The sequence below is a fragment of the Nelumbo nucifera genome, chromosome 1 (assembly GCF_055504915.1).
Source record: "Nelumbo nucifera cultivar China Antique chromosome 1, China Antique-T2T, whole genome shotgun sequence".
Lineage (NCBI taxonomy): Eukaryota > Viridiplantae > Streptophyta > Magnoliopsida > Proteales > Nelumbonaceae > Nelumbo > Nelumbo nucifera.
In genome coordinates this window covers 97720930-97733332 of record NC_142649.1, presented here as the reverse complement: position 1 = coordinate 97733332, position 12403 = coordinate 97720930, and the positions used below count along the sequence as shown (strand labels likewise).

Below are 12403 nucleotides of genomic sequence, written 5' to 3'. Positions count from 1 at the left end.
TTTATGAATAAACACATGCGGAACCAAACATTTGGCCATTTTATTTTATTCAGTGAATTAGTGTCATATCTATATCATTAAATTATTGATGTTTAAATTTTAAACAGAGCAAAGAAATTCATCGCAAGGGCAAGAATCTCATCACGTAATGTATTGAATGGATGTAGGTATTTATAGATACATCTCGTTGCAAAACGTAATTGACTCATAACTAATTTAATACATGTGGCAATTAACACGTGGTTAAGTAACCAGCTGTCCAACACTAGAATGTTTTATTAGCATTCTAACACTATTCAAGTCCTTTTCCATCTGCCCATTGAAGTAGACTCTTTAACATTCCACCCTGTAACTTGGACAAGAAGTGGAGGAAAATGTAAGACATCCATACCCTTGTGAGGGACCTCATGGGAATCCATATCAAAGGTAAGCTAGCAATCAAAAACCTCCCTTGAAGTTTTTGACAATCATAAAAACTTTTTTTATAGTTTCATTTTAGCAAAAACTTTCCCGCTATTTTTAAGAAATTTGGCAAAAACCTCCCTTCCATCAATAATTATGACAGAAAACATTAAAACCATGATTGAATCTTTTCAAATACCTATTTTAACTTTTGACACGTTAATGATTTTCCTATTCCCACTAAGATTGACCTACTTTACCCTTTCAAATACCAATTTTACCTTTCTCACAGCAAAAGACACCCTCTCCCGATGGTGACGGCATGGTTCACGCTGTTAGCATCCAGGAATGATCCCCTGTTCAAGCCCGTAGCAGCTAGCTACGCTTGCCGCTTCACGGAGACGCAACTGAACCTCCCCTTGAAGAAGAACAATGGATCCTTCTCCCACTGGTCAAAACTCGAAGCCATGTTCTATTAGTCGAATTCCGACCGTTTTCCAGTTAAATCGACCTCATAAGCCAAGGTTTCATCCGGATTCAGCAATCCCCAATGCCGTTCAGTTCCCGGTCCACCCTTCTGGTTCTCTTTGTACAATGTGAAAATGAAGGTTGGTATTACTACACCTGGTCAGGCCGGAGTTCCAACTGTTGGTTTGGACGTCATTCTCTAGATTAGATTCGGGTTATATGTAGCTATGTTGAAGATGTTCGCTCCGATCTAGTCGATGTCTCCGGCATTGGGCCACCCTGTTTCGACGATTACCAGTTGAACATTCGGGAACCCAAGCTTGATTGTGGCGAAGATAATCGAGTCAAGCATCTGGTCAAGGAGGTTGGTGTAGGTTAAGTTGAAGGGATGAGAGATCAATCATATGGATAGCCAAACCCTGCAGGTAGGTAGGGCGAAATTTCAAAAAATTTTTCTCTCTCCCATATGGGAATCACATTCCCTGTTTTAGAAAACTGCATTTTCAATGATCAATCTTGAACTTAAACCGGACGAGATCTGAAACTAAAAGGTAGGAAAGGGATGTACCTGATACGGAGTAACAGTAACTCCCAACGAATGTGTTTACGCCCAAGGAAAATGCCAAAGACTACTCCCACTAAAAATGACACAACGTAGGGTGGAGCAGAATCAATAGGTGGTTCTTCAACAAGAATTTGATGGAGGGTGTGTGAGCACGACTTCATATCAGCTTTTCACAAAAAAACTAATATCAAAAACCTTTATTGATCACTCCTATAGGTGAAGATCGAACTAGCAATGGTGGCAGCAATAGGAGGAGGCAAGAGCAGAAGATGGCGTTAGTCTAACTGGAGCTGTCTTCTCTCTTGAATCTGTAATCTGATTGGGGTAAAATTGGATTCGCCCTCCTCCTCTATTTATAGCCTTAAAGAGAGCTTCTCCTAATCCTATTAGGAGTTTCCTAATCCAAATCTTGTATTTGGATTTGGACTCTCTTTAAGAGATAAGGATAATCCCTTATCTTATCTACAGATAAAAATCATCCCTCCTAATCTGATTAGGAGTTTCTTAATCCAAATCTCTATTTGGATCTGGACTCTCTGAGTGGATACGATCATTCCCTTATCCTATCTGCTGATCTAAATCCCAGAACCGCCCCATTTAATTAATCATATTAAACAAGTTCGAATTGGACTTTATGCCCATTAAGTCCATGTGCTCACTTATCCTTCAAACTGCTGCCCAGTTGGGTATCCTTGTATGGCGTGGGACCCAAACATTGATCTACACATCAGCCACATGGGTTCAGCTCAACTTCTATTACAAGGCCTGGCCGAATTCACTGTAGGAAACAGTGTACCCTTGAATTCATCACCATGGGCTCTTAATAGGCCCAACATTTACACTAAATGGTCCCTGGGTCAAGCCACCTTATAAAACCCAAGGACTGTGGGCAAATGCAAGATTAGCCCATCAAGTATTACCCTCAATGGTCTTACACTTAACCTCTCATCCCATAATGATCAAACACTGCCCGACAAGAGAGGACATCTCCCTCAGTTGCAAGGAACAGTGTTGCACTCTCTACACACATGGATCCCGAGAATTAAAACATTTTGCAAACATTTTGAAACCATAATATATATATATATATGTATATATCTATATAAATATATTTTGCAAAACAAATTTCAACGGTTGAAATTGGCTACCGGCATCTTTGGTTTCCATCAGAGAGAGTGCATCCCCGATCATTCACTTTGTCCGACAAAAGGGCTGATCCTTTCACTATGATCACCCACTCAAATGAATTCTCAAACTGTCCCAACATACCCAGGTTTTGACCCCCTTTAAGGATCTTATTGATTGGCATATCAAAGACAACCCAATCCGACACCTAGTGTAGTATCATAATCGAGTCTAAGGGTCAGGTGTAACATTCAAGTTTTGTCCATCTATCTCTAAGGTCCAGGGCAATACTGAAACTTTGGTCCGGTTCAGGGTTTCAAGAAAACCCACACTGCATGTACCTCAGGTCTCACCCTGGCAACTGAGACAAGGTACCCCAACCAACTTGGCGGCACATCAGTGTTACCCTTGGCAGGATAAATCTCCCCAGATTTATCCAACGACTGTGCAGATTCTAAACTAACACGAGTCTCATATGTGCCCAGTTTAAGGGTATTACACAGAAACACACCACAATAACATAAATCAAATATGTACTTTATTCATTTACATTAAAAGTCATAAGGTACATCATTCTTATTGGAGCTAAGGGTATACACTGTCTAACAGCTCCCACTTGCACTTAGGTCCAATTTTGTATAAGCCGGAGTCCCATGCTTTCCATGTGTTTCTCAAACACTTTCTGTGTTAGTGGCTTAGTCAATGGGTCTACTACATTATCCGCTGATGCTACGTTCTGAATCATGACGTCCCCTCTTCCAACTATCTCCCGCAGTACATGGTACTTCCTCTCGATGTGCTTCGACTTCGAGTGGGCTCGTGGCTCCTTAGCCTGAGCGATAACTCCAGTGTTGTCACACAACAGTGGAATGGGTGATATACTGGATGGAACTACTCCCAATTCATGAATGAACTTCTTCATCAATACAACTTCTTTGGTAGCTTCACTTGCGGCAATGTATTCGGCTTCGGTTGTGGAATCCACTGTGGACCCCTGTTTGCTGCATTTCCAACAAACAGCACATGATCCTATCGTGAAAACATACCCAGATGTAGACTTTCTATCATCTGGATCTTACTGGAAGTCGGCATCAGTATACCCTTGGACCGGTAGTGAGCTACCATCAAAGACCAAGTAAAACTCTTTTTCCTTCGAAGGTACCTAAGTATATTTTTCACAGCAATCCAATGCTCCTGCCCTGGGTTGGCCTGGAATTTGCTTACCACACTCACTGCAATCCACAGCATGACATACATGATGCTCCCTATGGCTGAGGCATAAGGAACGTCCTTCATGCCCTCAATCTCCTCGGGAGTCTTGGGAGACATGCCCTTGGAGAGAGTGACTCCATGCCTGAAAGGAACATTTCCTTTCTTGGAGTTCTCCATGCTGTATCTCTTGACTATCTTGTCAATGTAAGCAGATTGGGATAATCCTATTATCCTCTTCGATCTATCTCTATAGAGTCAAAGACCTAGTATATAGGAAGCTTCTCCAAGATCTTTCATGGAGAATTGCTGTGAAAGCCACACTTTCACCGTAGTCATCATTCCTACATCATTCCCAATGAGTAGAATGTCATCTACATACAGAACCAAGAACATAACCTTATCCCCACTAGATTTCCTGTAAACGCAGGGATAATCCGAGTTTTGTTCAAAGTCAAACCTTTTGACGGTAGAGTCAAACCGGATGTTCCAACTCCTAGAAGCTTGCTTAAGTCCATATATGGATCTATTTAATTTACATACCATGTGTTCCTGACTTACAGCTATGAAACCTTGCAGTTGCTGCATGTAGATATCTTCACTAAGATCTCCATTCAAGAATGCAGTTTTGACATCCATTTGCCAAATCTCATAATCATGGTATACTGCTACAGCTAGCAGGATCCTAATGAATTTAAGCATGGCCACCGGCGAAAAGGTTTCTTCATAATCGATTCCCTCTTTTTGAGTATACCCTTTCGCCACAAGATGAGCCTTGTAGGTCTCAACCTTACCATCGGGGCCCTTCTTTCTCTTATAGATCCATTTGCAACCAATTGCTTTTACCCCAGGGGGCAGATCTACTAGAGTCCAAACTCCATTGGTCTTCATCGAGTCCATCTCTGCTCTCATGGCATTTACCCATTTCAAGGAATCTATGTCCAACATAGCTTCCGCATAAGTCACGGGATCCTCCTCACTGGTCGTAGCATTCACCAGGTAACTATCCTGGTCATAGCTGAAACGAACTGGAGGCCTGGAAACCTAGGTAGATCTTCTAGGTTGGTCATTACCTGGAACTTTTGGGACATCTCCCACTAACCCTGAGCTCTCCTCATCAAAAACAACTTCTTGATGATAATTGTTCAAGATGTAATCATCTTCAAAGAAATGGGCATTTCGGCTACAGAACACCTTCTGTTCTCCTGGGTCATAGAATAGGTAACCCACAGAGCCATTGGGGTAGCCTACGAATAGGCAACGACTGGTCTTGGATTCCAATTTTTCCGCACTCGTTCTTTTAACATGTGTCGAACAACCCCAAATCTTCAAGTGTCTTACACTTGATTTCTTTTCGGTCCAAATGATTCAGACTTGTGTTTCATTAGGTACACGTAACCATACTGAGAGTAATCATCGGTAAATGTTAAAAAATAAACGTGCTGGTTACGTGTCCTAACACTCATGGGACCACATACATCAGTATGTATAAGGTCAAGCGTGCCTATACATCTTTCAGGCTTACCGTTAAATGGCCATTTCGTCATCTTATGCTGAAGGCAAGGTTCACAAGTTGGAAGATCTTCTACAGTTAGAAAATCCAAAGGACCATCCTTTACCAACCTTGTGATACGATTTATGTTAATATGGCCAAGTCGGTAATGCCACAGGCACGTGCGATTAACTGTATCACATGTTATCTTTTTGGGGATGTCATCCGACGTAGTTTCGGCTATGTTAGTTTCCAGAGAATCATGAAGAACATAGACCATTCTCAAGTTCTCCGTATGTGAGGAATTTGTTATTTCTTTTAATAGTAATCGTATTACTAAAAAGAACAGAATATCCATCCGCACACAACTTTGAAACAGAAATCAAATTTCTTCTCAAATTCTATACATAAAGACAATCTTTTAGTACAATAGTTCATTCTCTGAAAATTAACTCTACAGTTCCTATATCTGTAGCTGCAACACTTGCAGAAGTCCCCAAGTAAAGAGTCACTTCTCTGTCACTCAGTCTTCTGCTTATCCTGAACCCCTGAAGTGAGTTACCCGCATGAGTCGAAGCCCCAGAGTCAATACACCAGGAAGCAGAAGCTACCAACAAATTGGTTTCTATGACACAAGATTCAAAATTACCTTGTTTCTTGGATTTCAGGTATTAAGGACAGTTCCTCTTCCAGTGGTCAGTCTGCTTGCAGAAGTGACAAACATCTGATGCCCTATCTTTCTTCTGCTTCTTAGACTTAGTAGCTTTCTTCTAAGGCTTTCTCTTTGCCTTCCTCTTCTTCTTGCCCGACTTGCCAGTTTCAACAAGCATGGCAATGGGATCATTCTTCTTAATCAGTTCCTCGGCCCTCTGCAACATATTGTTGAGTTCCTAGATGCTAACATTTAGCTTGTTCATGTTATAGTTCATGATGAACTGATTGAAGGAAGGAGGCAAAGAGTTTAGGATGGTGTCCGCATTTGTGACATGATCAAGCCCGGATCTAAGAGCCTCAAGTTCATTAATATAACCCATCATCCAGAGACAATGGTCATGAACCTGTTGGTTCGTGGACATCTGTGCGGTCATGAACTGCTTCAAGACCTTCTGCCGAGTAGAACGATTCTGCTCTTCGTACATCGTCCTCAGACTATCCAAGATATCCTTGGACAATTCGATCTGATCGAACTGTCGCTGTATTGGATTATCCAAGGAGGCAATGATGTAGCAACAGGCTAGGGAATTTTTCTCTTCCCATTCTTGGTAGTCCCTCCTACGGGCCTTAGAAGCCCTATCACCCGGACGCTCCGGGGCAGGATTCTTAGCTACTTTGTATAATTTCTCTGACGTGAGAACCAACATAAGGTTATGGTACCAGTCAGCATAGTTTGGGCCCTTAAGTTTGTTGTCGTCCAACAGTTTAGTGAATTGTCCATTTGCCATTTTTGATAAAAAGCAAACATTAGTCCACAACCTAATTTGATTTATGTTATCTACATAGATATTGCTTTTAATCTATGTTCCATACCCATTTGTTCATCTCTGAGATTTCCCTTCTATCTCAGTGACGAAGACTATGAATTATGTCTCTGAAAATGTGGGAAATCACATAGGGTGCATGGAGCCAACTGTTTCAGCTACATAAACCCACCACCTTTCTGTGAAGGATCATATCCACTCATCGTATGAGCTTTCCCTTTGGCCTCTATCAGACAAGGTTCATTGTCATTTTAGGTTAAACCTTTTTGTCCAGTGAATGCTCACCCATCATATTCGTGAACGCCAAGGTACCGTGAGAGAGTCTTCCATTTTAGGATAGGCTCCTCCCACATCGGTCTATGGCGCACCAATCATCTTATGAAACATTCCAACAGATCTAGCAGCAAATGGATAGTCCAATTTTATGGTGTGTTTCCTCATTACTGAAGGACCCATCTTCATGGTAATGATGGAAGGCCTTTAAAGAGTTCATCATATGGATCTCCCTATCACATGCACTCATATTTCAGGAGGGAACAAAAATTATTCCCTATTTTAATTTAGGTCAAACCAAAGTAGCGTCCACTAACTTTCATAAAGCCAGATTTAGGTGGACCCTAAACGGCTAAGGTTCCACACGATTCCTCTTGGGGAGGTGTGGGACCCACCACGAAGGGAGGATCATCCAATGATCTTAAGAACACCATGGCAATGATGTGCATTCAGCCATGGTGTGCACAAGAGTCACTATCATATCAGCATGGGCCAAATACTTATGGCCCATGAACGTTGCACATCACACATCCATACATCACATGCAAGGATAAAATTGATCCAATCAATTAATATCTGTAAAACCCATTATTAAGGCCCACAATAATTCATAATATTACAGATTAATATTATCTAGGCATGTGGACTGAATAACAAAGAGCAGTTCGGCCCACATAGCTTTTATGCAATTCATTGGCTTAAGCAGTTTTAACACATTAAAATTGGGTTTTACAGGTGTGGGCCGAATTAGATCTTGCAATTAACTATCAATCCCTTGACCCAAGAGTGAAAAATTAGGGCTGAGAATAGCCCCCATCGAACCACAGATTCGGTCCAACCAGTTTGGTCCAATCTGGTTCGAATGGGTCTAGGGTTTGATCTTTAATTCAAGATTTTAATTCAATATTTGATCTGAAATTAAATTACTGATTAAAGACAATCAAGAATCAGTACTAGAGCTGTTCACAAATCTGCTACCTACAAAACTGATGTTAGATTACAGTTTGCAGTTTCACAAATTGCAAATCACAAATAGCGAAACCCTAATCTATGAAATCTCCTCCTTCTACACGATCAACTTCGAACTTGATTGAAATAAAATAGAAAAACCCTAATTTTCTTTTAATATTACATCAAATTGAATTCATATACATTCAGTCTAGAAAAATAAAAAAAGTAATTACAGACCAGAATGTAAAGAACTGTAAATCGCAGTTTTCTTGCGCCATTAAAAATGCGATCTCCACCATACGAACAACCCATAAATCAAGATAAATAAAAGGAACAATTCTAAATATAAATCAGATTTAAAAGATTTAATTTCAGATCAATCGCCCTTAATCTGGAAACCGATTTTCCATAAAATCTCTTATCTGCGCAAATCGGGTAGAACGCCTTCTACCCATTTGCGTAGTTTCAGATCTGATCAATTTTGGTTCAAGATTTGAACCTGGCTCTAATACCACTGAATGGATGAAAGATCCATCATATGGATAGTCGAACTCTGTAGGTAGGTAGGGCAAAATTTTAAAAAATTTCTCTCTCCCATATGGGAATTACATTCCCTGTTTTAGAAAACTGCATTTTCAATGATCAATCTTGAACCTAAACCGGACCAGATCTAACACCAAAAGGTAGGAAAGGGATGTACCAAATACGGAGTAACTGTAACTCCCAACGAAGGTGTTTACGCCCAAGGAAAATGCCAAAAACTGCTTCCACTGAAGATGACACAGCGTAGGGTGGAGCAGAATCAGCAGGTGGTTCTTCAGCAAGAACCGAACTCTTCAGCAAGAATTCGATGGAGGGTGTGTGAGCACGACTTCATATAAGCTTTTCACCAAAAACTGATATCGAGAACATTTCTTGATCGCTCCTACAGGTGGACATCGAACTAGCAATGGCGTTAGCAATAGGAGGAGGCAAGAGTAGAAGATGGCGTCAGTCTAACTGGAGCTGTCTTCTCTCTTTGAATCTGTAATCTGATTGGGGTAAAATAGGATTCGCCCTCCTCCTCTATTTATAGCCTTAAAGAGAGCTTCTCCTAATCCTATTAGGAGTTTCCTAATCCAAATCTTGTATTTGGATCTGGACTCTCTTTAAGAGATAAGGATAATCCCTTATCTTATCTACAAATAAAAATCATCCCTCCTAATCTGATTAGGAGTTTCTTGATCCAAATCTCTATTTGGATCTTGACTCTCTGAGTGGATACGGACATTCCCTTATCCTATCTGCTGATCTAAATCCCAGAACCGCCCCTTTTAATTAATCATATTAAACAAGTTCGAATTGGACTTTATGCTCATTAAGTCCATGTGCTCACTTATCCTCCAAACTGCTGCCCAGTTTGGGTTCAGCCCAACCTCTATTACAAGGCCTGGCTGAATTCACTGTAGGAAACAGTGTACCCTTGAGTTCATCACCATGGGCTCTTAATGGGCCCAACATTTACACTAAATGGTCCCTGGGTCAAGCCACCTTATAAAACCCAAGGATTGTGGGCAGATGCAGGATTAACCCATCAGGTATTACCCTCAATGGTCTTACAGTTAACCTCTCATCCCATAATGATCAAATACTGCCCGACAAGAGAGGACCTCTCCCTCGGCTGCAAGGAACAGTGTTGCACTCTCTACTCACATGGATCCCGGGAATTAAAACCTTTTGCAAACATTTTGAAACCATAATATATAGATGTATATCAATATATAAATATATTTTGCAAAACAAATTTCAACGGTTGAAATCGGCTGCCGACATCTTTGGTTTCTATCAGAGAGAGTGCATCCCCGATCATTCACTTTGTCCGACAAAGGGGCTAGTCCTGTCACTATGATAATCCACTCAGATGAATTCTCGGACTATCCCAACATACCCAGGTTTTGACCCCCTCTAAGGATCTCACTGATTGGCATATCAAAGACAACCCAATTCGACACCTAATGCAGTATCATAATCGAGTCTAGGGGTCAGGTGTAACATTCCAGTTTTGTCCATCTATCTCTAAGGTCCAGGGCAATACTAGAATTCTAGTCCGGTTTAGGGTTTCAAGAAAACCCACATTGCATATACCTTAGGTCTTACCCTGGCAGCTAAGACAAGTTGCCCCAACCAACTTGGCGGCACATTAGTGTCAGTCTTGACATGATAAATCTCCCCAGGTCTATCCAATGACTGTGAAGATTCTAAACTAACACGAGTCTCATATGTGTCTAGTTTAAGGGTATTACACAGAAACACACCACAATAACATGAATCAAATATATACTTTATTCATTTACATTAAATGTCATAAAGTACATCATTCTGATTGGAGTTAAGGACATACAATGTCTAACATAAATTGCTTCGCGGGTCGGTGTAGGTTTGGTTCCATTTGAAAAGCGCATAGTCGAGATTAATGTTAGTGGGATCGTCAAACTAGGGGAAGTAAGGGTAGGCGTTGAGGAAGAAATAGGATTCAGTCCGGTTCAATAACTGTAACAGAGGCTTCATCACTGGTATGGAGATATCGGACCAAAACGTTTCATTCGATGGTGGGAAGGACGATTGAACGATATCCATAGCAGCTGTAGTCTCAATTTTGATGTTTCTAATGTTGTGGATTTTGAGGGAATACTTGAGTCGGTGCATTGCTTGGACGAGATCGTACCATGTTTGTCGATCTTGGTCGGAAGAGAAGCTGAAGATTTCATTGCCGACAAGGAGGTAACGAATCATGGTTTAGGGGTAGAAAGGAACGACATTGGTTCGAACCCATTCGCTTGCGAGGGACTTGTTTGAAGAAATGTTGGAGATTAATTGATTGGGAACCATGACTAATACTTGGATGCTGGCCCTTCGAGGGCCTTCAAAATATCTGGGTTTGCATCGTAGAGTTTGACGCGACCTTCAAGGGCTCTCTTCTCCTCTGCCCCTCTTCTCAAAGACTCGAGTGTTGGTTCTAGTGCACAAGTATGTTGGAAGCATCTTATGAACGAGCAGCTCTTTTGACGGCCCTCTTCTCGCCTTCTCCTTCCAATCGGGATCACAAGCACCAATGGCTGGTTCTTTTTGACGTATAGGCAGTGCGCGGGCACCGCTCTAGTCCCGCGAAGGAATAGCTCCGTTGTTGATGTGTTGCCTCCACATGCCCCTTCGTTCGTTATCTCTGTCATCAACCCCTTAATTTCATTGGTTACAAATCTGCTCCTCACACTAAAGTCACAGCATGTTCTAGCTGCACGGGAAAATCTTTCATATAGGCAAGATCTGCCTCCCTATCCCCACCATCTTAGACCCAGAAGAGTCATCTAGGTTTGAAGAACAACATCGGCAGCGACTCGTGTTCGTGGTTTCGGTCAATCCGTCGACCAAAGTTCGCAGTTCATTGGAATTCCGTCTGACGGGAGTGAGAACCTTACATCGATGAAGACTTGTGACTAAGGCTGAGACTGAGCTTGCGGGCCTAACAGATTTACTTCCGTGGAAGAAGCGCAAAACCTAGTGAAGCAGTAGAAGAAGATGAACAGTGTTCGAGGATCGGATACACATTAAGTCGTAAAAAGGGTAAAATAGGTATTTTGAAAAAACTATCATTCGTTTAATGTTTTCCGTCAAGATTATTGATGGAAGGGTGGTTTTTGTCAATTTTTATAAAAATAATGGGGAGGTTTTTGCTAAAGTGAAACTATCGGGAGATTTTTATGATTGTTAGAAACTTTAGGGGAGGCTTTTATATTTTACCCTATATGTTAAAATTGGTCCTGCCATGTCAGCATGTCCGTCTATTTTCTCCTTTTTTTGAATTTTTTATTTTTTACTTCCATGTCATTTTTGAAACAACCAATGTGATGCACTTTCTCAATAACCTAAATAATTTATTCTCCTAAAATTACTCCTAAACTACCTCCCCCACTTTCTCCAAAATTATCATTAATTCTTATTTATCTTCTTAATTATCTCTAATTCCAATTTATCCACAAAATTATCTCTAAATTAATAGAGAGTTTCTCTCCAAAATTATCACTAATTCCTATTTATCCTCTCCCATACTTTTTATCTATATCTATCTAAAGAAAGTTTGGATTAAAAAATTTAAGAATTATTTAAATATTCTAACAAAATTATAAAATAACTTTAAAATATTTATTAAAAACACAAAAAATAATTTTATATTTTTACAAAATATATCACATAAATATGTACCAACAATTTAAATTATGTTTTTCTGGATTATCAATTAAATGCTTTTTAGATATTTAATAATATGTAATAGCTTTAAATAAATAAAATTCAAATAAAAAAATTTTAAATATTTTATAATTATTTAAATATTTATCATAACTAGATTTTAAATAGTTAAAATAACGAAAATATGTAATAAATTTAAAAAATTTCTTCAAAGTA

At 40.2% G+C, this 12403-nt stretch overlaps 1 pseudogene; it reads right to left on the bottom strand.

Annotated features, from left to right (window-relative positions):
* Positions 1–877: 877 nt before the first annotated feature.
* Positions 878–11172, bottom strand: LOC109115700 (putative glucan endo-1,3-beta-glucosidase A6 pseudogene; annotated as a pseudogene).
* Between the last annotated feature and the right edge of the window lie 1231 nt (positions 11173–12403).